The 25,488-nt window shown below is 37.2% G+C and overlaps 1 non-coding gene across 1 annotated transcript; it reads left to right on the top strand.

Annotated features, from left to right (window-relative positions):
- The first annotated feature begins 11,397 nt into the window (after positions 1 to 11,397).
- On the top strand, positions 11,398 to 11,470 carry TRNAR-CCU. Its single transcript has one exon. It is a non-coding gene; the product is annotated as a tRNA-Arg (tRNA).
- The last annotated feature ends 14,018 nt before the right edge of the window (positions 11,471 to 25,488 follow it).

The raw sequence follows: 25,488 nt of genomic DNA, 5'->3' as shown, positions 1-25,488 counted from the left end.
TCAGACATATTAGCATTACCGTTTACAAATGATAGTGTGAAATAAATTGCAAGCAGTAGAATGCTTCAATGATGATAGGATGGTCTGACGATTGTGTGTCTTTAAATGAATAGGTAGAAGTGATATTTCTAAGTGTATTTTGTAGAGTTAAACTAATCACTAGACAGATTTAGGAAATCCGTCAAAACCATACTTAAATACATATTTTTGTATAGCATTATAGTGCTAAATCTTCAGCAGAAAGTATAATAAAGTGCAAAAATCAGAAGCTCAGCTGTTAATGGAAGAATTTCTATTTGCAGCTCTGTTATGTTGTAAAGGAGCTACACTTTCTGGAAGACCATTAACATGGACAGTCTGTTTTTCAGGCAGCTAAGTAAATAAACTTACTAATCACATTGTGGAAAATTGGCAGAGGGGGTGTAAAGTATGAATAACAGCTTGAGAAATGTGACAAAGGATTTCAAATGTGAAATGAACTAAAGCCACATAAATGGACGTGGTTAAAGGCAAAGTGTTGGGCTATGTGTTGCAGCTGTGCTTCTATATACTTGAAGTTACTACATCAACAGCTGTGAGGTGCCAGATCATCAAGACATTTACTAAATTACAGTGCCCTGCAGAATTCGATCAAAGAACATTTAAAATGGTTTCTCATCTTTTATACTCCTTTTGGGCATTTTTCTCACTCCTCTAAGGACCTCCCTTAAAAACCTTTGATCATATTAATTATCACACAGGGACCATGTCATTGCAGTAGTAGCTGTTATGATTCTCTGGTATAAATTGTCTCTAGAGATTAAGGGCTTTTTTCATTTGATGTATAGTGGTCACTTGCTGACAAGCAGTAGTACATCTTATTAAAATATTCATAAACCTTCTTTTAATTGTGGAATGCTTTCAGAGACTCATCATTCAGATGTTTGCATGTCTCTACAATAAATACACTGAGACACCTGAAGACTGCTGTTAGTGAGGACCTGGAGAATCCAAAACAAAAAAACTTGAAAGCAGTGTTATTAAATTTGTGTGTGCTTTCATCTGCTACACTTAAGACTTCAACAGACAGATAATGTTTATAACTTTCAGCTTTAAATATAACTTAATCATGTGATAGACTAGTCACATGACACATTGAAATAAATCATTTCCACTAAAACCACCGCTTTATGACATACAAAATTATTCACAGAAAATATATTAAAAGGACATGTAAACTATCTTACTTTGTTAGGCCTCTCCATTAAATGAATGTAGAGGCAGCTTTCAAGTATCCTTTAATTTATGTTTTTTCTGTTAGGACATTCCTTCACTGCTTTCGGAGTGTTCTTTAAACACTACATGCACTGACCCAGTATAATAAAGTAATATTAGCACCATTCCAGCGCATTGTTCATATTAGAGTACCATGCATAATGTAAGACTAGTTATTCTAGCAATGGCTTTATTTTCATTTTTCCTGTGAGTCAGCCAATTATGATTTTCAATAAGATGAGGCTTCCTCAATATTTTACATGGGTTTTTATTGTATTTTGTGATTTATATCCTTCAGACAGTTTATTTAAAACAGAATGTAACACCTCAGCTAAAGTTTTGCTATATAAGAAACTATGGCTTCAGTCAGAATTGATATTTAAAAGTAATTATGTATTAATTTCAAAAGAAAGGACCTGTTTTGTGATAATGCTGGCCCAGTTTGGTTAAGCCACAAAATGACAAAGACCAAAAGGGAAGAAAGACTAAGTGAAAATTATTTCCTGGCATGTATGCTATATGAGCTCTCATATAATAATATAAGGTTGTCTTAAATTTCACACATCTTTCCACATACAATTGATCCATTGGTGTAATCTGCTTAATGTGGATCCACATACAACTGCTCTACTGGTATAATATACTTAATGTCGATCCTCATACAGTTGCTCAGTTGGTGTAATCTTTACTGTGGATCCAAATACAATTGCTCCATTGTTGTAATCTACTTATTGCGGCTCCACATATGATTTCTCCATTGGTGTAATGTGTCTACCGCAGATCCACATACAATTGCTCCATTGGTGTAATCTGATTACTGCAGACCAACATATTATTGTTCATTATTGTTCATTTGGAATAGTCTGCTTACTGTGGATCCACATACAATTGCTCCATTGATGTAATCCACTTTTTGAGGATCAATATATAATTGCTTCATTGGTGTAATCTGTTTACTGTGGCTCCAGATGCAATAGCACAGTTGATGTAATCTGCTTACTGCAGATCCAAATACAATTGCTCCATTGGTGTAATATGCTTACTTCGCATCTACATAGAATAACTCAGTAGGTGTAATCTGTTTACTGTAGATCTAAATACGAGTATAATTGCTCCACTGGTGTAATCTCATTACTGCAGATCTATTTACAATTGCTCCATTGGTGTAATTTACTTACTGTGGATCTTATTGTGGATCCACATACCATTGCTCCACTGCTGTAATCTGGTTACTGCAGATCCACATACAATTGCTCCATCAGTGTAATCTTTACTGCTGATCCACATGCAATTGCTCCATTGGTATAGTCTGTTTACTGTGGATCAACATACAATTGCTCCATTGGTGTAATCTTTACTGCAGATCCATATACAATTGCTCCATTGGTGTAGTCTGTTTACTGTGGATCAACATACAATTGCTCCATTAATGTAAATGTTACTGCAAATCCATATACAATTGCTCCATTGTTGTAATCTCCTTACTGTGTCTCCACATACAATTGCTCCACTGCTGTAATCTGTTTGCTGCAGATCCACATACAATTGCTCCATCAGTGTAATCTTTACTGCTGATCCACTTACAATTGCCTCATTGGTGTAGTCTGTTTACTGTGGACCAACATACAATTGCTCCATTGGTGTAATCTTTACTGCAGATTCATATACAATTGCTCCATTGGTGTAGTCTGTTTACTGTGGATTAACATACAATTGCCCCATTGGTGTACATGTTACTGCAGATCCATAGACAATTGCCCCATTGTTGTAATCTACATACTGTAGCTCCACATAAAATTGCTCCATCAGTGTAATCTTTACTGCTGATCCACATACAATTGCTCCATTGGTGTAGTCTGTTTATTGTGGATCAACATACAATTGCTCCATTGGTGTAATCTTTACTGCAGATCCATATACAATTGCTCCATTGTTGTAATCTGTTAACTGTGGATCTTCATACAGTTGCTCCACTGGTGCAATCTGCTTACTGCAGACCACATACAGTTGCTCCATTGGTGTAATCTGCTTACTGTGGATCCACACACACAATTGCTTAATTTGGTTTAATCTGTTTACTGCTGATCCATATACAAATTGCTACCTTGATGTAATGCACTTATTGCGGATCCACATTCAGTTGCTCCATTGGTATAATCTGCTTTCTGCTGCTACACATACAATTGCTACATTAATGTAATCTACTTTCTGTGTATCTACATACAATAACTCATTTGGTGCAATCTGCTTACTGTGGATCCAAGTACAGTTGCTACACTGGTGCAATCTGCTTACTGCAGATCCACATACAATTACTTCATTGGTGTCATCTGCTTACTTCTGATCCACATACAATTGCTTCATTGGTGTAATCTACTTACTGTAGATTCTCATCCATTTGTTCAGTTGGTGTAATTTGCTTACCATAGATCCATATACATTTGCTCCATTTGTGTAAGCCTTACTGTGGATCCACATACAGTTGTGCCATTAGTGTAATCTGCTTACTGTGGATTCACATACTATTTTTAAACTGGTGCAATAGCCTTAATGTAGATTCACATACAGTTGCTTCATTGGTATAATCTGCTTACTTCAGATCCACATACAATAGCCTCAGTTGTCATAATCCGCTTACCGTGGATCCAAGTACAATTGCTATATTGGTGCAATCTACTTACTGTGGATCCTCATACAATTGCTCCATTGGTGTAATATGCTTACTGTGGTTCTTATTGTGGATCCACATACAATTGCTCCACTGGTGTAATCTCCTTACTGCAGATGCACAAATATTGCTGATCTGCATACAATTTCTCCATTGGTGTAATCTGCTTACTGTGGATCAACATAGAGTTGTTCCATTTGTGTAATCTTTATTTCAGATCCACATGCAATTGCTCCATTAGTGTAGTCTGTTTACAGCAGATCCACATGCAATTGATCCATTCATGTTTCTGCTTATTGTGGATTCACATATAATTGCTCTATTGGTTTAATCTGCTTACTGTGGATCCACATACAGCTGTTCTATTACTGTAATCCACTTACTGTAGATTTACATACAATTGCTCCATTGGTATAATCTGCTTACTGCAGATCCACATACAATTGCTCCACTGGTGTAATCTGCTTACTGGGGACCCACATACAATTGCTCCAATGGTGCAATCTGCTTCTGTGTATCCACATACAATAGCTCAATTGGTGTAATCTGCTTTCTGTGGATCCACACACAATTGATCAATTGGTTTAATCTGCTCACTGTGGATCCAAATACAACTTTTGCATTAGTGTAGTCTGCTTTCTGTGGATCCACACACAATTGCTCCACTGGTGTAATTATTACTGCGGATCCACATGCAATTACTTCATTGGTGCAATGTACTTACTGCAGATACACACACAATAGTTTCACTGGTGTAATCTGCTTACTACAGATGTTCAGATGATGCCAGGTCTACAGTCTGTCTTTCAACTGCATAGCTAACAGTAGACCATTATATGACATGGAATATTCTTAAAGTAAAGCAAGTGTGAATAAAGAAACATATAAGTGAAACATGCTGTCATTTGAAAGCCCGAGACTAGATTTTACCCTTGTGAAAATATTTAAATGTTAGTTTTTTTTTTTTTTTAATAGGAATCGTTATATCTGAGCATATATGCATATATCTGGATTTGTTCCTCCATTGAACTCTGTATCCATCCCTAAGGTCACCCAGTAAAACCCTTACTTTCCCTGGGGATAGAGCCCTACAGGCTACTTATTCTCTGGGATGAAATCCTACAGCCTGTTAGTTCCCTAAGGAAGTCCCCTGCATTGCATACATTCCTGAAAATGAGAGTCCCACGGCTTATTCATTCCAGGAAGTGAAATCCCTATGGCACATTCACTATCTGTGTTGATAGAGCCCTGCATTTCACTGCTTCTCTGGTGGTGGGAGACCTGCAGCCCATTCATTCACTGGGGATGAAAATCCTTCAGTTCTTTGCTTCCCTAAAGTGAGAGTCCCACAGCCCTTTGATTCAGTCACTAGGAGTGAAAACCTTACATATTACTGCTTCACTGAAGCCAGAGTCCTGCAGCCCACTCATTCACTGGGGTGAAAACCCTGTAGCTCAATGCTTCCATGAGGCAAATGACCTGCAGTCCATTCATTCACTAGGGAAGAAAACCCTGCAGCTGATTACTTCCTGAAGTGAGAGTTCTGCAGCCCCCTCATTCACTGGAAGTGAAAACCCTTCAACTCATTACTTCCCTGAAGTGAGAGTACTGCAGCCCCCTCATTCACTGGAAGTGAAAACCCTTCAACTCATTGCTTCCCTGAAGTCAGACTTCTGCAGCCTATTCATTCACTGGGATGGGAGGCCTAGAGTCCCTTCATTTCCTGGGATGAGAGTCCTAAAGTTCATTCATTGCCTGGCATGAGGGCCCTACAAATCAGTGGAATGAGAGCGTTGCAGCTTGTTTATTCACTGGGCTGAGATCCCTAAAATCAGTACTTTTCCTGCAATGACAGTCAGGCCAGCCAAGAGAGGTAGACATTTTCCGAGCTTTGCAGGATCAGATTTCATGTGCAAGCCTGCCCATCCCTTGCCTATCATGGTATAATCAATGATGCTTCCTTTGCAGACAGTATTTCCTTAGGCTTTATTGGAGATTCAACCACAGATACTGCACCGAGCTACATAGTCCCCTCCTCCATCCACAAAAAACAGGTGAGCAGGCAAAGCCTCATTATTCCTGCAGGTCCCAGCAGGTGCATGAGCTACTAAGTAAACTCAGGTTGCCTGGGTCACAGTTAGGACTTTATTCATCTGTGCCTACAGAAGTGGGTAGAATTATTAGTAACTAAATAGTAAAATGCAATAAAATCTATATTCCTTAATGCATATAAATCTTTACCCTACCCCAAATGTAAGCACCTGCAATGTATGTTACTGTCGAATGATGGGGGGGTACAGTGGGTTTGAACCTTCAAAAACACATTTTGCTCATCTGCTTCACTGAGCTGAAATGGTGACCAGATTGTTTCATCCAGTTGAAGCCTAACAGTGTTAGTTCTGAATGAAATGTGAAAGAAACAATGTGTTTATTGATTTTCCATATAAAGTCATAGTGCATATTATTCATCTACTTTACTCTTATTAACTGGGTATATGATTAATTAGCTTCATAAGTTACGCTATTTACATATTTCAATGCTGTCAGTCACCAACCTTTTCTTTACTTTACTCAGTGAGATATTCTATGTTTATTCTAGTTGTTATAACCATTTTACTTCACTGCTGCTGCAGCCATCTAAGATTTATTTAGTGATACATTTTGGAATGGTATCAGCCATTAGGTGTGATCATCTTGACTTACAAATTATCATAAACCATCTGATTTAATATACCTACCTATCTCTAAATTGCAAAGATATATGTCTTATATGGCCACCAAATCTCCGGAATAAGCAACTTTCTCACCTTAGACCAAAGGTTCAATCACAACATTTCCTCATTCAAAATCCAATTGAAAACCACCTAATGGCTATGTTCTTCTAACACAATGGCTGGATCCTAATATCCTCCTCCCATTAGTTTCCTTCTCTGACATCATCAATTAGCTTGGCAATAGATAAGCCATTGGAATAATTAAAAAGTGTCCTGTGTAGATGAGCTGTACATAATAATATTATTTTATAAATCATCCTGTGCTATAACAACTGCTCTTATACTCACCCTAATTCTAATGGAATTAATTATATTAACTTTAAATGCATTTTTCTAACACTCAACATGTTCATCAGTAGTTACAAAGCTTGTAGTCCAGGGGGACATTGAGGCTCCAAGCCAAAATTCTAAGCTGCCCCTAACAACTGTCTTGTCCTAGGTTACAAAACAAGTAAGAGAATGCTGAGAGAGTCAAACCTAGTAGTGCAGAAGCCACAGCTCTCAGTCTTTGCCCTCTGTACCACCTGCTTGACTCTGAACTCTCTCTCTCTATCCCCTGTATATCATTATTCTTCTAAGATCTTCAGAACTGCTACATAACTTCAATGAACGTTGTTGTTCTTCTTTTGACTTTTCCAGGATAGGGGTCACCACAGCGGAACTCCAGTCTACTAATGACTGGCAGTAGATTTTTAAGGTGCCGAGGTGCCAGCCCGATGCCCAACCTTCAACGAAGGCACGCCCCTTCACGCATGTCTTTCGAATGCCACTCGACCACGGGGAGGACATGCAGACTCCACACAGAAGGCGCTTCAGCCAAGAATCGAATGGGAGAACCTCTAGCGGTGAGGCAACAACGCTAACGCTGCACCACCGCAGCTGTAAAGGTCTTGTCAGTTAATGGTAAGGAAGTGTAGTAATGCAAAGCTGCCTTTTGGTGGCAGTGTTTCTTCCTAATCATCACAGAACTGCTTTCTTACACTGCTTGCTTGCACATAAACCATTCATTATGACTACCCAGGCTCCTTTCCTCTTTTGAAATTGCTAATGATTCCCCAAAGTGTGTACTCCCTTCTTGGGTTTCTCCTTACAAGTGTACAATTTACATTTGATTTAAGTTGTTTTATATTTACAAGTTCCAGTCACGCTTTCCTTTCTAAATTTTCTTTAGTACTAGCTCTCTTGAACAATCTTGTGCCATCAACAAAATGGTAAGGCACCTTTTCTTGCACACTTTCTGAAAGAGTAGTAATAAAGCTATTTACTAGGATACAGTACTAATCCTTCTAGGACCCAATGGTTACTAAAATTTCATCTGAATGTACTTCACTCACAATGACCTTCTTTACCAATTTTCCTGCATTGTTTTAGCCATGTTAATGCCCATTGAGCCACTCCAGGGCTGCCTAAACTATATAACAAACTTGTTATGTGGCGTTGTATCTTATTTCTTCAATAAATCCAAGTAAATCAAATTAATTGCATATTTCTGATGAAATAAATTGATATTGCAGTCAGTGAGCACTTGCAAGTGTTTAACATGACCTTCCAATTGTCATTGCATGTTGTTTTGGGCTTGGGGATATCATTCTTTTTAACATTCTGAAGTATTGTTTCAACATTTAAGTCCATTAGGACAGTATAATATTCTGTAGGAACTGGCCACTGCAGTTCAGAATGGAAAGTAGTGATGATTTTTAACAAATATTATGGCATTTTATAATTCTGTCGGTTAGTATTGAAGCATTTTTATTCCTGAACCTACCTCTTGCTTCATAACTGTACGAAACTGTACTGTGACTATGAATAGGATGACACTGTATGTGATTACTGTTATACTGCACGTTATTACTGTTGCTGTGACTATGTATAGGATGAAACTGTATGTGATTACTGTTATACTGTATGTTATTACTGTTACTGTGACTATGTATAGGATAAAACTGTGTGTGATTACTGTTGTACTGCATGTTATTACTGTTACTGTGACTATGTATAGGATGAAACTGTATGTGATTACTGTTATACTGTATGCTATTACTGTTACTGTGACTATGTATAGGATGAAACTGTATGTGATTACTGTTATACTGTATGTTATTACTGTTACTGTGACTATGTATAGGATGACACTGTATGTGATTACTGTTATACCGTATGTTATTACTGTTACTGTGACTATGTATAGGATGACACTGTATGTGATTACTGTTATACTGTATGTTATTGCTGTTACTGTGACTATGTATAGGATAAAACTGTGTGTGATTACTGTTGTACTGCATGTTATTACTGTTACTGTGAATATGTATAGGATGACACTGTATGTGATTACTGTTACACTGCATGTTATTACTGTTACTGTGACTATGTATAGGATGAAACTGCATGTGATTACTGTTATACTGTATGCTATTACTGTTACTGAGACTATGTATAGGATGAAACTGTATGTGATTACTGTTATACTGTATGTTATGTTATTACTGTTACTATGACTATGTATAAGATAAAACTGTGTGCAATTACTGTTGTACTGCATGCTATTACTGTTACTGTGACTATGTATAGAACGAAACTGTATGTGATTACTGTTATACTGTATGTTATTACTGTTATTGTGACTATGTATAGGATGACACTGTATGTGATTTCTGTTATACTCTTATGTTATTACAGTTACAGTGACTATGTATAGGATGACACTGTATGTGATTACTGTTATACTGTATTTTATTACTGTTATTGTGACTATGTATAGGATGACACTGTATGTGATTACTGTTACACTGCATGTTATTGCTGTTACTGTGACTATGTATAGGATGAAACTGTATGTGATTACTGTTATACTGTATGTTATTACTGTTACTGTGACTATGTATAGGATGAAACTGTATTGTGATTACTGTTATATCGTATGCTATTACTGTTACTGTGACTATGTATAGGATAAAACTGTATGTGATTACTGTTACACTGCATGTTATTACTGTTATTGTGACTATGTATAGGATGAAACTGTATGTGATTACTGTTATACTGTATGTTATTACTGTTACTGTGACTATGTATAGGATGAAACTGTATGTGATTACTGCTATACTGTATGTTATATTATTACTGTTACTGTGACTATGTATAGGATAAAACTGTGTGTGATTACTGTTGTACTGCATGCTATTACTGTTACTGTGATTATGTATAGGATGAAACTGTATGTGATTACTGTTATACTGTATGTTATTACTGTTACTGTGACTATGTATAGGATGACACTGTATGTGATTACTGTTATACTGTATGTTATTACTGTTACTGTCACTATGTATAGGATGAAACTGTACGTGATTACTGTTATACTGTATGTTATGTTATTACTGTTACTGTGACTATGTATAGGATAAAACTGTGTGTGATTACTTTTGTACTGCATGTTATTACTGTTATTGTTACTGTGACTATGTATAGGATGAAACTGTATGTGATTACTGTTATACTGTATGTTATTGCTGTTACTGTGACTATGTATAGGATGACACTGTATGTGATTACTGTTATACTGTATGTTATTACTGTTACTGTGACTATGTATAGGATGAAACTGTGTGTGATTACTACTGTTGTACTGTATGTTATTACTGTTACTGCGACTATGCATAGGATGAAACTGTATGTGATTACTGTTATACTGTATGGTATTACTGTTACTGTGACTATGTATAGGATAAAACTGTGTGTGATTACTGTTGTACTGCACGTTATTACTGTTACTGTGACTATGTATAGGATGAAAGTGTATGTGATTACTGTTATACTGTATGTTATTACTGTTACGTGACTATGTTACCGATGAAACTATATGTGATTTACTGTTAAACTGCATATTACTACCATTATACTTAATCTATTGCAACATTTTATATTTATATTTACCTTTTGGAGATTTCTCCTTGGTTCTCCACTGAAAAGTGGCATCTGCCCAGTCAGATTAACCCGGTAAACAAATGTCAAATAAATAGTTATTTTTTTTTTTTTTTTTATCATTGATGAATTTTGTGATAAATTTGTTAAGAGTGGGTATATGAGCATTTTCTCTCCAGTGGTGACAAACATCTATTTATTTCTTTCTTTCTGTATTTAGTTAGATAGCAACATCACTAGCTGTTTCAGCAGTAGTTTTAACATCAGTAGTGTGTTCAAGGCTTATGTCTATGCTTCAATGTCTGATTTTTTTTTCTAAAGTTCCTTTCCCTGGAGATTGGCATCATGAGTGCTGATACTGCAGCAAAAGTCCAATCCCCACAGCTGAGGGAAGACTGACAGCTAAGGATACAAAACATGTCAAAGTGGGAAGGGTCTGTAAACAACATTAATTACATCATCACCACATGGTATCAGACAAATGAGCAGCTGTACTAAGAGCTGCAGTATGTCCCAAAAGGTATAAAATACTGCTCTGTATCACATATTAAGGAATTGCAGAAATGAGCTGTCTAAAAATCTCTGAGTAATCTTTAACAGAGACTTCAAACTATTTGCATGAATGTCAAATTACCAATTTGATTAGAGGAAGAAAGGTAGCCTTAATGTGTATATAAATTTGACAGAATAAAATTAGGGGTTTTGACCTAGCTACTCTTATGTGTGAATAGTGCTAGCCATTTGAGTAAGCGGTTCTTACTTTCAAAAATAAGTCAGGCCCCAGTGGCTTAATGGATAAGACATTGGCCTCCTAAGCCAGGGATTGTGGGTTCGAGTCCCATCTGGGGTGATATAATCTTTTGGGAGGGTGGCTTAATGGCTAAGGTGTTTGCCTTACAAACACAAGGTCCAGGGTTTGAATCTCACAAGGGATGATTGGCTAGGCTTAAAATGGCTCGCAAGGGCAGTTAGCTTAGTACTGAACTATGAACTGTGAACTGTGAACTATAAAATACATGAATGCAAATCTAATTCAAATTTTTCCAAAGCAGAGCTAATATCCTTGATCAGCATAGAATCCCCCCAAATTGCTTAATACACGTCACTCTAAATTTGCTAGATAGGATTCTTGCAGATAGATAAAAATGCCTTCACAAGCTCCTGTACCTGTGTGGGTTTTCAACCAAAAAAAATGAGAATCAGAATGCAGCTAAATACTGATTCACACCTGCAGGGTTGAGTGTACAGTTTGCTGCTTCAACCCTATACTTGCTAGCTTTGTTTGCTACCTCCTCTTAATTAAGCCTGTAACATTTGAAAGACAGATAACAGACACAAATTGTTTCAGAGTAATTTAATAGTGGTACTCACTTTATAGTACTCAGGGCCATGCTTAAGCAGTTTCAGTGGGAGAAAATTTGTTTAACTACAATAAAGATATTTAAATTTTCTTTCAAACTGAGCCAAAAACAACTGCTGTCCAGTCTGCCTCCAGTGGGGAATGATGCAACCTCATTAAGTGACTGCTAGCAGATGTGAATTATTTTCATTTTAGGAAACGTTCTGCTGTCATCACTGTAATAGATTTTTGCATACATTTGACAGTACAGAATGGGATTTCCAGAGGCAACCTCAATTACTTTACCTTTGATTAGTGGCTCGTCAGCTTGATTCAGGAGCTATGTTTAATGTCAGAAATATAAAAATGGTGGTCACTGGGCAGATTTCACTTTCCCCTGAACTGATCATCAATACCAGACAGGCTCGCCCATTCATTGTCCCCAATTTCAATACACCCTTTAATTAAAAATGTCTTGGTTCAAAGGTGTTCACAAAGATATATGGCTAAGAGAGAAGAATTTAAATACATGTTGTCTGCTGACAATTTTATTTCAGTATGTTGCAGTCCTACTTACAGTCGCAGAATTGCACTGCTCAGTACAATAGTTCAGATCTCTGTCTGTTTTTATTTTCTGTTTGTCTCTGTCTCTCTCTTTCTTTTTAATAGATGTGTAAATAATAAGCAGTGTAGCAGGTTGCCTTAATATGTGACTAATAAAAACTGTTATCTAGAGAAAAGGACCTCACCCTAAGAAACAGACTTGCAAAAGTAGATTTCTTAGAAGCCAGTCTAAAAACAAAATGTGAGACTTTTTGTCTTTAAGCCTGGTTTCACTTTTGAAAATGTTTCATCAAATACAGATATATGAAAAAAATTCTATGTAGCCATTTTAAGAATCATTTTCTCATATGTCTGACCACAAGAACACAGGGATAGCATTGCATGCTGGTACGAAGTTTCCTTCTATAGTGTCTGGTATAGTCTCTCATTATGAGTTGTGTGAATCTAAGCCATTTAGATAAAAATGTGATTCTATGTTACCCTTAATATTAGAAGTATGAGTATAGTCTACTCATTTACTTAAAAATGAAATTTCATGTTTGTTTTAGCTTTCGGAATGTCTTCAATAAGCAAATGACAGTCACCTGTATAAGCATGGGCAGGTTTCTCCATGGGTCTACCTTCAATTATGGCACAACTGCTGAGACTTCATGTCTCCACCGAAAATAGGGCACAGACATAGTAGGAATAACCTCATCAACAATCCTAAATGAATAAAAATAAAATAATAATAGCTGGCCTCACTTTCATATGGAACTAGACCAGCCTTCTACTCTTTGTCTGACATGTCGCAAAGATGATTAATTTTATGAGCTGTTAATAACCTGCTTCCTGTAGTGCAATCTTTACCTCAGTGTCTGTTTGCCCAATATGTGATTGAGCAACTTGCTTGACCAGATAATGTTCTGTGGTAATTAGGAAACAATTCCAAATAAATATCAGACAGACATATTGACCAGCCTTTCCTCATCTTTATTGACTGAATTCTGGGATCCTCAGATCCATGATAATGTCTTAGTTAAGCAATGGTTTTGTAAAACTAAGAGCCGTAAGTAGTTACTGAATAGCATATAATGAATTCTGACTTAGCTGTGTCTATGACATGGGTATGGGTTATGGTGGAATTTACTCCTGGCATGTAAGTATAGAAGCAAGACCGAATCTCAACTGATCACATGATCTGGCAAGGCAGAGGTAAGCACTACCATTACTTGCACCCCTCAGATGTCTATGTGTGTTCCCCTAGATATCATTGTTTAAAATAATATCTTTCATGGTTCCCTAGCATTGTCTGTGTTTGCTATGAACAGCTTTTATTCACGCTAGCAGTACTAGTATATGAGATGCCTTTCATGGAAAACTACTGGTGTATGAATGCAGAGATGGTCATTTTTTTATAAGCTGAAAGCATGTCTGTTTGAAGAGATTGTAAGAACGAAAATCCCATGTACTCAGTAGTTCCTGTAGGACAGCAACTGCAAACTGATGAAATTAAAAAGACAAAATATTGATAAATTTGGAAGCACTTAAAATTCTATTTAAAGCATCTTTTAGCTCTAATATGGCAGCAACTTTGATGTATTTAGATGTCTTTTCTGTTGGGTTTATTTGATTTCCTTAACCAAAAATTGAAGAAGATACAACCACCTGAAAGAAATTTAAGTATACAGAGATTTTTAGAACATACAGATTATTACCAAATATTTTTAGACAGTAAGATATTTGCTTGTATGTGGGAGACACACCGTTAGAATAAAATGATTTTCCTGGCAAAATATAATGCATTTTAAGATGAATCATCCCAGAACGGCAGTGACAGTGGTAGCTCAGGCCACCAGGGGGCAGTGTCTGACAGACAGACGAGGTTCAGTTCTGAGGCTTGCATCTCTTATGATCACACTTAAAAGGGCAACAAAGAATTTCACAACTTGGTTATATAAATTTCAATGGCAATTCGTGGGGGTGGCTCATACAGAAGAGTGCTGCAATGGCATTTGCTCATTCATTTTAAGAGTCAAAGCCTAAGGTTTCCTATCATATACATAAGCCATATGCATTTATATAAACACACACCATATACAGTGTCAGACAGAGTACCGTTATTATTATTATTATTATTATTATTATTATTATTATTATTATTATTATTATTATTATTGCAACTGTTCCATTGTATAATAGTATTATGGTTCTTCAGGACTGTATGCCACTGTGTAATAAAATTACTGCACATGTGGTTGGAATACTTGTCTTCATCTCACACATTAATTCAACTGAGGAATTATGCTGCTTTATAGTTGAAACACATTTTACCTGTTAAGTTATGTAGTTTCATTTTTCATGACATCATGTAGCATTTCACCTGGTGCATTGTCCTCTGGAATATATCTAAATACACTTTATGTGTAGCTATCTTGTAACAAAGGGCTACTTAATTTCTAAATATAATATCACAAGAATAAGAAAAAAAATGTAAATTTTGGCTACTGTAGTAAACAAAAAGAAACACATTCCTGTTGCATTTTATAGGTTTAACTTTGCATTCTTTCACCTTTCTGTTGCACCTGTTAATGTTACATTGTACCATGCATTAATCTGTCATCGTCTGTACCTTAAATCTGTATGCAAGACTCCTTTTATAGTTTGATAAAAGGACTGCACTTCCTCTGTGACAAAGATATCTGCACTTGAGATTGTGCTTGATGCACTTGTTTACATGTACTCATATATATACCTAATTTAAATAAATTCTAAGCTGCAGGGATCCTAGTGTGACACCACAGGTTTAGTGTGAAAATCATTAAAGGAAGACTGAGAAGACAGCTGCTGTCACTGTGTACACTGTTTTCATGAGGAAAGACAACCACCCTGTACTACATCTGTTCATGCATTCTTCATCTGCAGGGAGATGATGTACCTGTATATTGGCAGTAGTTGTTTAGTGTTAAGTGTGGTTCTTTAGCAACCCTTAGCATTTAATAATACTTGAAGCTCTTCCTGAATTACATGATTCCAGTAATGACAGTAGCTTAGAATGTTGCCCTGTCTGGTTAATACTTCACCCTCATTTCTGTAATTGGAATACATTTAAAAATGGGATAGCACGCTGAAATATGCTGGGAAATTCAGGGCTGCTAGTAAGAAACTTTGTTATATAAATTACTGCTCTGCCATGCATTATGGAAATATAATGTTTGAATATCTAACGTTCACATATATCAACATACGAAGTGATGAATAAATACTGAATCATTTTTCTTGTCTAAAGCAGTACAATGCCACCAAATAAATGAAAGGCTGAGTTATATGCACTGAAGGGTGATAGTTATACATTAGGAAAGCTCTTTCATTTGCATAATTTGCCAAAGAGATGTTACATGGCTGCAGCACAGCTTTAGTAAGTATGTGAGTGTGTTCGTGTGTGTGTGTGTATGTGTGTGCACGCACGTGCATGTGTGTGTGTTTGTGTGTATGTGCGTTTGTGTATACATGTGTGCATGCTTGCATTTCTTTGTATCTGGGTGTGTGTGTGTGTGTGTGTGTGTGTGTGTGTGTGTGTGTGTGTGTGTGTGTGTGTGTGTGTGTGTGTGTGTCTTTTTCTGACACTGTATGTGCATTCTTGAGGCATTAACACACACACACATTTTATATATATATATATATATATATATATATATACCTAAATGTCTTTCTTAGTATGACTAGTGCAGACTAACTCACAGCTATGGTAACTATGGTAGCGTGTTCTGTATTTATAAATCAGAAATAATGAAGATTATCTCTAGCTCTTCTAAGAAGACAACATCAATGATTGCATATATTTTCAAAGTTAAAGGTCATGGGCAAGTGTTTTTAGCTTCCTAAATTTAATAATTCTTTTTTTTTTTTTTTTATGTGGAGCAAAAACAATGTTAATTGGACAATTTAACCTTCTTGACTGGGAATATTCTGCCATTAAAAACTGTCCCACATTTAGATATTTTACACATTCACTCTCTAGAAACACTATAATTCTGAGCAGAGTGACATTACTTTGACAGTCAGACAGAAAATTTATAGAAATGTCACATGCCCACTTTCACAAATTTTGCATAGCATACTTTTTGTGGTAACCACTCTATCTAGTCTGTTTCCTAGCCAAATCACAGTCTCCTAGTGTGAACTGAAAACTGGTCTCAGTAAAATAAAGAACAATCTAACATCATTGCTCTACTTTGTGCAGAACATGTCCTTATTATTTATTTGCATATTTATTTGATCATTATTTGCATATCTGTGCATTTATTTAAACAGCTATGTTTATATTCTTTCTTTGAGGTCAAATGCTGGGCACTTAACCAAAGTAGAGTTCCAGTGAAGTCAGTTATTTTTAACTGTAGTGCAGAATATTATTCTTATGTTATATGAAAAGGAGCAACTTACCCTTAAATTCTCATTTTTAAACATACAAATATAAACACGGACAAAAATGAAACACTATTGGCTCCTTTGTTCGGTACTGCAGATTAGATAATGATATGTTAATATTATGTTAATGATATGTTAATCTGTTAATTAATATGATATTTGTTAATGATATGGCTATTTTATTTCTTAAGTATAATAACGCTTGCTTGTTTTAAGGAATATACATCTGATGTTTCTTGTTTTCTCTGTATATGCAGTGGTAATGAAAACTGCCCAGTCGCATGGACCATATAAGTAAATATGGAGGTCTTAGTTATGAGTAGCGCCCTGCAACAAACAAGGACAGGGATAAATCACTTGAGAATTTATAATATTAGCACACCTACATAAATACTCAGATTTTCTGGGTTGTGGACAATAAGTCACAAATTAGAAAAAAAATGTTTAAATGCATAATTTAATAATATTTACCAAGGTATAGCTTCCCAGACTTTAGTAGTACAGAGGATTTTCTCAAGAAGACATGTTTGTTAGAGCATATGGCTAGCTATGAATTTTGTTAACCTTCTTATCCCATTAAATATGTAAGATAACTAAGCTGTCATCAGAACAGAAAAAGGAAAGACTGGCAGAAAACCATGAGATTGTAGTCTGAGGTGAAGGTGATGATATAGAAAGGATGTTTCATGGCAACGAATGCCATTTCACAGCAGACCAAGCATGACAGGAATGTTTCATATATCTTCCGTCACCTGCAGGAAGTAATATGTGCAAAGCACATCTCTGTAACAGAACCATGCAAATGAAAAAAAACAAGGCCTAGACTGGAAACAGTAACGGGTGTAAAATAGTTTATACTAAATAGACAGGACAGTAGAGATACTTTGGGTACAGATTACTTTCTATACATTCAAGCAAAGTAACAAGGCAGTAAAACTATTTTCATTCTACCAGTTGGAGGTATGGGGAACTGGAAAAGACTTGAAACAATAAACGAACAGCGGATTAAGACTGCATATAGATTAAGCATACAAGCCATATAATCATTAGAACACATAACTGTGTGTGCTGTTTCTGTATCATCAGATTTGTTTTATATCAAATGAAAAATTAAAGACATGAAGATGTGCAATGTATCCTTCCAAAAGGCAAGTTTTGAAACAAAAGATGGACAGAGGGCTTGCTCTTCAATGGAAAGTGAGATTACAATAACAGAACAGCGTTTTTTTCAAAAATAGTAAGGTAATACAAAAGTTGAAGTGAATAATACAATGACACTGTTATTATACAATAACTAGTTTTGAATGTCTTGGACCATGCATTTCTTTTTGGCAAATCATTTCCTGTGGAAGAATGAACACTTTTCTTACCATCCCATTCAGTATGACAACAATTGTTGGCAATAGTAATGCATTTATGAAAATGCAGACATAGGACACTAGTAAATGCCAAAATGTTTCGCACAGTAGTCAAAACATTTCACCACAGCTTTCAATAACATTTGTAGAAATCTTACCAATGTAGACTATTTAACTAGTTTGGCAGAATGAGGTCAGTTTCCTTTTGGAACTGGGTGTAGGGCTTTTGATGTCTCCTTTAGCCCGTGGTAAGTATGGTTGTATGCTTGTATCTGACAAAGGAGGAGTTTAGTTCTTTGTTTCAGTAAGTTTTGGTGTATTTACAGAAGTAAGTTATTTTTCAGGTATGATTTACAGAAAATGACATTTTTTTTTATTTTTCATTGGCTACTTTTAACTCTGTTTTCAGTTTTTGCTCTTCTCTTTGCATTTTTTTTTATTTATGTTTAAGAATTAGATTTATGAGGGTACTGCTCTATTTAGTGAGTTCATTCGCAAACTGTGTGCATGCAATTTGCTAAGCTCCTTCCTGTTTTTTAACAAGGTATGTGTGACTGGAGATGAATTATGGTGGTGTGTCTTCATATTTACATTAGCTTTTATTTCATTTGTGACTGCTCTGTAGTGTACCTGTGTTGTTTAGGTTAGAGTGTGTATTTTTAATTCAATTGTTTATTGCTCCAGTTTATTGATCCATACTATATGGATGTAATCAGTGCTTATTTTTTTACCATCCCTCTTTTTGCTTTGCTTTAGTATTAGATTTGTACTTCACAGCAAAAAGTTCTCCAATTCGGTTCTCGGCTGGGATGCCTTCTGTGAGGAGTCTGCAGGCTCTCTCTGTGTTTGCATGGGTTTTCTCCAGGTGCTCCGGTTTTCTCCCACATTCCCCAGACATGCTGCAGGTGGATTGGACATTCTAAATTGGCCCTAGGTGCGAGTGTGTGCATAGTGTGCCTTCTGAGGAAGGTTGGGCACCAGGCTGACAGCTTAACACCGTAAACGTCTACTGCCACTGTTCTGTGGCCCAATTATTCACTGTTGCAACCCCTAACAGGAGCAGCCAAGAAGAAAAGAAGAGGAGGAAGGTTAGATTTGTACTTCCTTTTGTTTTAAGTGGACTTTGTCATTTCAAGGGGTATAGCAGAATGTATTTTTTTAAGAAAAGTACATGGTTTCTTTTTTCTTTTCTTTTTTTCTTCTTTTTTCTTTTGCAGCTTTAGATTATGGCTGACTTTATCCTTTTCTAGGGAGATCAGGATTAGTGACATGATTGGCGTCTGCCTAAATGGGATGATGCAAACACAGTGTATATAACCTCTTGATAATGTGTGCAGAATAATAAAATGTGTGTCATTGCAGATTTTATTCAACTTATAGATACAAATACATCTCACTCTCCTTATACAGCTAAATAAAGTTATAGTTACAGAGATATGGAACATGTTTGGATATGATGCATAGTAAATGAGATAAACTACAAGGCTATGTGCACCTCTGGTTCCCCAAGTAATGTTGATCTGTAGTGTGATTATTATCAAAATGCACAGGCATTTTAACTAAGCAGGTTACTTCTATTCTGTCCAAAAGGGCAGATTGTTAGGAAAGATATTAGCAGTTCACTCATTATGAATACACTGGCACTAGACACAGCACTCAGTGTAGAATTAGGTACATTCAGTCTTAAAAGGACCATACTATAAAATATTGTTAAAGTGTCAACGGCTACATATGCAGATTCAAACAACTCTGCATCATATATGCAACCCCCCCCCCCCGCCAAGGAAACAGCATCCTCTCTTAGCAATTACAGAGGATGGATGTGTGCACAGCTGATGCACACATGCATTCATCAGATTGGAATGATTGTGACAATGCACATATACAACATTTAGTAATGCCATTAGTTATGCAATAATCCAAATGTTTTTCATATTCTCTAATGAGATTATATATAAAACAGTATCACTTGAAACATCAATAGCAAGATATTCAACAAGGAAACAATTGTAGTTACTTATCTGAGTTTGTGACCCTGTCACCATTATGGAAACAATTGTGTATTTTAATATCATGCCCACTGCGCATCAGTAGAACAGCACAGGAACTGGAACGCGATGGTGTAGAAAGAAAACTTATCATACACAACGTGCATCAGTAGAACAGCACAGGAACTGGAATGTGATTGTGTAGAAAGAAAACTTATCATACCCACTGCACATCAGTAGAATAACACAAATAGCAAAGGAACTGGAATACGATCATGTCGAAGGAAAACTATTAGGCAAACAAGTATAACAGACACTATGATGCTTACAGTCATGCTGTGAAACAATAATAACAGGATCGGGAATAGTCACACTCAGATGAGCACTGCACATTAATTCATCATGCACTTTTCCACCCTTGCCGTGAATATTGGGATGTGGTAACAATTTCAAGAGAGCAGGAATAATCTTATTTGATATGGATCTGTCTTATTTCAGTTCAGTCACGTGAAGTTTGTTCTGCAGATACCTCATGAAGAACTACCTGAATATGCCTCTGAGTGCATATAACTATAGCATTATCCTCTTTTTGCATCATGCAGAAACTCAGTTCATTAATGTTCTGCACTGTAACACACACACTGGGTCCCTCTTTTTCTCCCGGTCTAGTTTCAAATATACTTTCTGGGCTGTTTGAATAACAAGTAGTGCAGAATAAGATATCTTTATACAAAGCTTTAGCTTTTTCCTTATTTTGTTTAACTCAGTAATACCATATGGTTTTAGGCTCAGGTTTTGACTCTAACACTGGTGTGTTTGTTATCCCTTATTTGTCTGCCAAGCATTAGTGGTGAAGCACTTACTCCAGTAGCACTATCTGGAATAGCTCATCATACCACAACAAATTAGTATCATATTAGCTGCTTAAGTTGCTCTACCATAGTCATCAACAGATGCTTGGAACTCGGTCACCTCAATCTGGGTATCATGCTCTGTAACCAGTTTAACAGATGTTCCATATCTTGAGAATGTGGTATTGAATTTAGCTATAATTTGTTGCCTAAGTGTGGTTGGTACATATATTATTCCTCTGTCATGAGACTAGAGGTCCACTAATGTGAGGTAACTTTTCTGATCAAACTCACAGAAGGCAGTGGCTACCTTTTGCCAAGAACCTTGTGGTATGGAATTAATGGTAATGACTCTCATCTTCATGTTGCATTATGAACAATAAGCCATCATGTAGGCTTATGAACAATGCCTCGTGTTGGCTGATTTTTGACAGCCACACCAACACATCGTCTCTTTCTCAATGTTTTGTGAGACCTAAATGTATGTGACATAGTGCATCAGCATGTCGTGATAATGATACTACTGAATGACCTTCATGTACGTGACACAGTGCATCAGCATGTCGTGATAATGATACTACTGAATGACCTTCTTGTATGTGACATAGTGCATCAGCATGTCATGATAATGATACTACTGAATGACCTTCATGTATGTGACATAGTGCATCAGCATGTCATGATAATGATACTACTGAATGACCTTCATGTGTGACATAGTGCATCAGCATGTCGTGATAATGATACTACTGAATGACCTTCATGTATGTGACACAGTGCATCAGCATGTCGTGATAATGATACTACTGAATGACCTTCATGTACGTGACACAGTGCATCAGCATGTCGTGATAATGATACTACTGAATGACCTTCATGTATGTGACATAGTGCATCAGCATGTCGTGATAATGATACTACTGAATGACCTTCATGTATGTGACATAGTGCATCAGCATGTCGTGATAATGATACTACTGAATGACCTTCATGTATGTGACACAGTGCATCAGCATGTCGTGATAATGATACTACTGAATGACCTTCATGTACGTGACACAGTGCATCAGCATGTCGTGATAATGATACTACTGAATGACCTTCATGTATGTGACATAGTGCATCAGCATGTCGTGATAATGATACTACTGCTCTGCCTTAATACAGCAATCAACCATTTTGTACTGATAGTTGCATTTTGTAACAATTATACGTAAGATGTTTCGCCTGTGCACAGCAAGTTAGCCATTCCTCTCATACTCAATGAATAACAGTTTGTAACTCCTGATAATTTTTGGTAGCTTTTTTAAACTTCATGGTAGTCACAGGTCTGGTTGTCAATGTGTCTGGCACAGAGGCAGTGATGTATTCTTTGGTATCTGACAATAGATTATAATGTATAGGATTTCTGGAAAACATGTCTTCTATAGCTAATTGTTTTCAAGACTGGTCTGGCATTGTTTCATCTTTGGCATTTATATGACACTTTGTCTAGATTATAGGAATTAGTGGAACCAATGGTTTATGGTCAGACTGACACTGAAAAGTCTCTAACCCTAACAACTATCCAGAGATCCTATAACATGCCCACTCCCTTGCACTCCATCTTGATCTGCAAATTTCTCTGTTTATCATTGTTTGACATTCTGCTGCAAAAAACAACATAACATAACACTTATCCATTTGAGGTAATGCCTCATCTAGGCCATACCAAGTTGTATTATTACTCACAGTTGCTGGTTTGGTGATGTTATGTGCTAGCACTGAAGAGGCTGTTAGCATTTCTTTTGTCTTGGCCTTGAACATTTCCCTATGACTAGGGCACTTTCTTTACCAGATCTGTTAATGGATGTAACACAAGTTGATAGCGCTGCCATGACCATGCAAAGGAAGTTAATAATGCAAGAGTCTTGTCTTATCTCAGTTACACAAGATGGGCTCTTTATTTCAGCCATTCCACTGACCTTGCTTGCACCTGGTCTGGTACCACTAGCCCTTACACTGTGACCAAAATACTGGAGCTCAGGTTTTCTAAAGAAACATTTGTCTTGGTTTAACTTCATCTTTAAATTTTTAATGGTCTGGAGCATTGCCTTTGACCTCAAATTATTCATCTCTTTTTCAGTGCCAAATACCTGGATGCCATCCATAGTTACAACAACTTCATCCTGCCCTTTGTGGAAGTCGGTCATTTTATACTGAAAGATTTTAAGGACCGTGGTTATACCAGACAGAACCTTTCAAGTGAAGTAATGAAGGTTGTCACCTTTTGGTTATCTTTCTCTGAGGGTATTTGTCAAAACCCAATGGATGTATTTCATGTCAAAAGCACTTTGTCATAGACTAGAGCCAAATCATAAGTTCATAGGTTCACAGGTGTGTACTAGGCTAATGGCCCCAGAGCCTTTACAAACCTAGCCCATAGGATTACCCTGGCATTGTGCCACCCGACCATAGTTCCTAGTACCTCTGTTGAGTAGAGCCACTGGAGCGATCCTCTGGGTGAATTTTCTATTTCCCATCCACTCATCAAGATTTCTCTTGAAGAGAGCCAGTGAGGTGCTCTGCTTGACATGTATGGGAGGTCTATTCCAGAGCATGGGGAGTCTCTGGTTTATGAACCTGTCCCTCCAGCATGTTCTGTTGATTGTGGTAATGAGGTTGAGGTCTTTGGAGCATGTGGTGCGGAGGGATTGGGATTTCTAACAGAGCTGGGTCAGACACGACTTTGTAAGTCAAGCAGAGATCGCCTGTAAGTAGGCAGTATGAGACAGAAAATAGTTGATGTTTTTGAGTCTGTCCATATAGGACAAGTGTTTAAGGCCTAGGATCCTCTTTCTGAGGTACTTTTGCAGGTGTCTAGTGAGGTACATGCCAAATGGGGCATTGTACTCAATGACTGGCCTAATGAGGGAAGAGTAGACGGAGACAATGACCTCTTTCTTCCTGGATGCAAAACCCTTAGTAATGAGATGTGCCACATAGAAGGACTTTCTGACCACAGCGGCAATGTGGTGGTCAAAAGAGAAGTTGCTGTCAACCTTTGTTCCCAGATCTCTTACAACGCCTTCTGTGTTCAGTGGACTACCATCAATGTGGTAATTCAAGGGAACCAGGTTTTTTCCAAGGGGGGTGATGACACATTCTTTTGGCATTGAGTTTAAGACCATGGTTCTGACACCAGTCGTTGGTGTCATTAAGGCCTTTCTGTAGGATGTCAACATCACTTGGGGAGTTAATAATAGCTCCCAACTTGCAATCGTCTGCGAACTTTGTCAGCCAGAGTCCCTTTGTTTTGGCCTGAACTTCAGAGCAGTAGATACTAAACAGAAGAGGACCCAGGACTGAACCCTGCGGGACTCCACTCATGACTGGTTGGCAGTCTGACTTGGAGTCAGCTGCTTTCACACTTTGGGTTCTATCTGTGAGGCAGTTTGCTACCCACCTAGTGATATCGGGGTTTATGCCTATCTTAGTGAGTTTTTCTATGATTCCTGAGTGGGGAATGGTATCAAAGGCCTTGGCCAGATCAAGGTAGGCTGTATGAACTACCTTGCCTTCATCGACAGCTCTGGTGACTGACTCAAAGAAGTCGACCAAGTTGAGCAGGTATGACATACCCTTCACAAAGCATAACTGTGTAGGATCCAGAGTTGGGAGATTCCCTATATCCTTGTTTATTAGGTCCATGATGATGTGTTCCATAGCTTTGAATATCAGAGTCATCAGGCTAATTGGGCCATAATTCCTGGGGTCTGTAGTCGCTCCTCCTTTGTGGAGAGGGATGACTGTAGCAGTGCACCATTTGGTTGGGACAAAGCCTGAGGTGAGGCTGTGATTTAACAGGGCACACAGGTGAGGTGCCAGTTCACTCTGTAGTTCATGTAGAACACAGCCAGGGATATTGTCAGGTCCCATAGAAGCTGTATTCTTGGCCTTGGACAGTGTCGGCCAATATAATGGCAATATCTGTTGGCTCGGTATAGGAGGTACCGTTGTGCAGTAGCTCAGAGAAAATCTGGGTATTGCCGTGGAGATTCTTTACATAACTATGGAAGGCCTTGTGGTTGTTTTTACTATCTGATGCAATTCTGTTTTCATAGCTAACGTTAGAGGATTTAATGAGGGATCTCAACCTTTTGTTGAGGCTGATAAGGGAGTTTTTCCAGTCTTGGGACTTCGCCTTATTCCGCATCAGTTTCCTCCTTCTGTTGCAGAGTTTTTTTATGGCAGGGGACCACGAGATTGGCTTCCTTTTTTTGAGGAGAGTGTCTTGGTTCTATTGGGTATGGCGAGAGCCATGCATTTGTGTATGTGTTCGTACAGTGCACTGGTGTATAATTCAGTGGTCATGCGACTAT

This window comes from Protopterus annectens, chromosome 1.part1 (assembly GCF_019279795.1).
Source record: "Protopterus annectens isolate FY-2018-M chromosome 1.part1, PAN1.0, whole genome shotgun sequence".
NCBI classification, from domain to species: domain Eukaryota; kingdom Metazoa; phylum Chordata; order Ceratodontiformes; family Protopteridae; genus Protopterus; species Protopterus annectens.
This window is presented reverse-complemented; position numbering and strand designations above follow the sequence as displayed.